We start from the raw sequence: 2,071 nt of genomic DNA on the forward strand, positions 1-2,071 counted from the left end.
GGAAACTATTTTAAGTTTAATGGAAATGACATAAATATATAAATTTGTAATGACTTGATATTTATAATATCAATCTATCAAGATCATATTTCCTATTTAATCATATCTTCTACAGTGCTTCTCAGCACAATTAACATTCATTGACATGCTCATTCATTTTCTTAATATTTCCATTCAATATTTCCAAATATTTATATCTGAAGTACTATTAGGACAGGGAAACCTGGCATGCTGTATTCTGTGGGGTCCAAAGAGTCAGACACAGCTGAGCAACTGAACAACACAACTATTAAAAATAGCATATTGTGATCATAGTTTCTAAACAGTTAAAAGCAAAGGTTAAATTATTGGGCTTTATATATTTATCAGGTAACAACTTCTTTTAATTCTTATAAGATTTTTTTTTCAACTAGCCAATATTTTAATACACAATATTAACTACTTTATAAAAAGTGCTTTCATGATCTGTTACCACCTAAAATAATACATCATACAATTTTCAAATATGTGTTCTTTGACTTCTAACCTCTGCTCTTCTTTAGAATTACCTTTGCTGCAGCCAGTACATGCTCCTTTTTAATGACTCCACACTTACTCCCACAAGCATTTATCCGTGACTCTTCTGCTAATCGATGAACAAAGAGTAAACAGATGCACCCGTAGGTCGCTACTCGTCTCCAAACGAAGGTGAGGCTTCTGTCGCTTGAAAACGCGCTTTAGAAAGCCGCGAGGAGCCTTGCGCCTTATCATCTTCCTCTGCGAGACGTGGTGGAGAGCGCCATTCTCACCGTCGGGTTTTGGCAGCAGCCGCCTCAACTTCCTGGGTCTTCGTTGCGCAGCACTGAAGCTCAGGCCAACGAGTACACCAAGAACCCCGACTCAGACGCTCCCACAGGCCCCGAGACCCCGGCCGGAACGTTTGAATCTGCCCTTCTTATAAGATTTTTAATGAGTTCTCTTTGGATAATTTAAGAGTACAAACATTGTCTGGAAACAATGGCTACTTAGTGTGTCATTCCTATAGTTTTAATTTTTTATTTTTGCTTCATTTGACTTGATTCATTAGTTTGATGTTTTAGAATACTCCTTGGCAAAGTATATTCTCTAGAATCAAGTTCGATGGAGTGTTAATAAATGTTTTGAAGATAATCAGTATCATAGTCAAATAAGTTTGGAACAGCAACTAGACATTGAAACTTGATTCCTAAGAAACTGTGTCATAAGCTACAAACGATCAATGAAAATGAAAGAAATTATGATGATGAAATATGTAAGTTGCAAAAAGCAAAACAAAGAACATGTGGCTTATTAATAGGGGCCTTAATCTCATCCCTATACTTTATACTAGTTTCATTTATCAATTGAGAAGGAAAACAAATTAGTCAGCTGGGCTCCTTAGTATGCCATTTGCTCTATAACAACAGAAAGGCAGATAAGTATATAAAGTATATTAACAAAAGACAGACCATGTAGCTCCAGAAGACACATAAAAACAAAGTGGTGAAAGAGTTAAATATGAGTAGGGGTGGGAAGCAGGCACCATATTTAGACAGACAGATGATAGATAGATACATATGAATAGTTTAAGACTTAGAAATAAATAGCTTTTATATAATTTATATTTTATACATAGACTGCCTTTTTTCTTCATAAACTTTATCAAATGTCTATGTGTTGCCTTCTGACAATATAAAAAAAATAAGGAAATCAATTCTTCTCTTAAGAAGGCTTCCACTTAAAGAATAACTTATGACATATGAAAGAATTTCCACAATAGAAGTATGTAAAAAGTTCTATTGGAATATAGGAAAGTAATAGGAGTCCATATCTGAAGTGTGTTTATAAGACAAGTAAAAGACTTATAAACAACTCTCGTCTTATATACTTGTCTTATAAGACAAGTAAAAGATTTGTATTATAAACAAGTAAAAAACTTATAAGACAAGTAAAAGAGAATGAAGAAGGTAAGTCATTTGAATAAGAAGTAGCAACATATACAAGGTCAAGAAAATACCAAAAAAAAAAACCTCCAAGAATTTAGTCATAAAAAGCACAGTCAACATTTATGGAG

General features: G+C 33.7%; 1 pseudogene; it reads right to left on the reverse strand.

Moving 5' to 3' along the window:
- Nucleotides 1–378: 378 nt before the first annotated feature.
- LOC615206 (centromere protein W-like) lies at nt 379–782 on the reverse strand (annotated as a pseudogene).
- Between the last annotated feature and the right edge of the window lie 1,289 nt (nt 783–2,071).

The sequence above is a fragment of the Bos taurus genome, chromosome 26 (assembly GCF_002263795.3).
Source record: "Bos taurus isolate L1 Dominette 01449 registration number 42190680 breed Hereford chromosome 26, ARS-UCD2.0, whole genome shotgun sequence".
Classification (NCBI taxonomy): Eukaryota; Metazoa; Chordata; class Mammalia; order Artiodactyla; family Bovidae; genus Bos; species Bos taurus.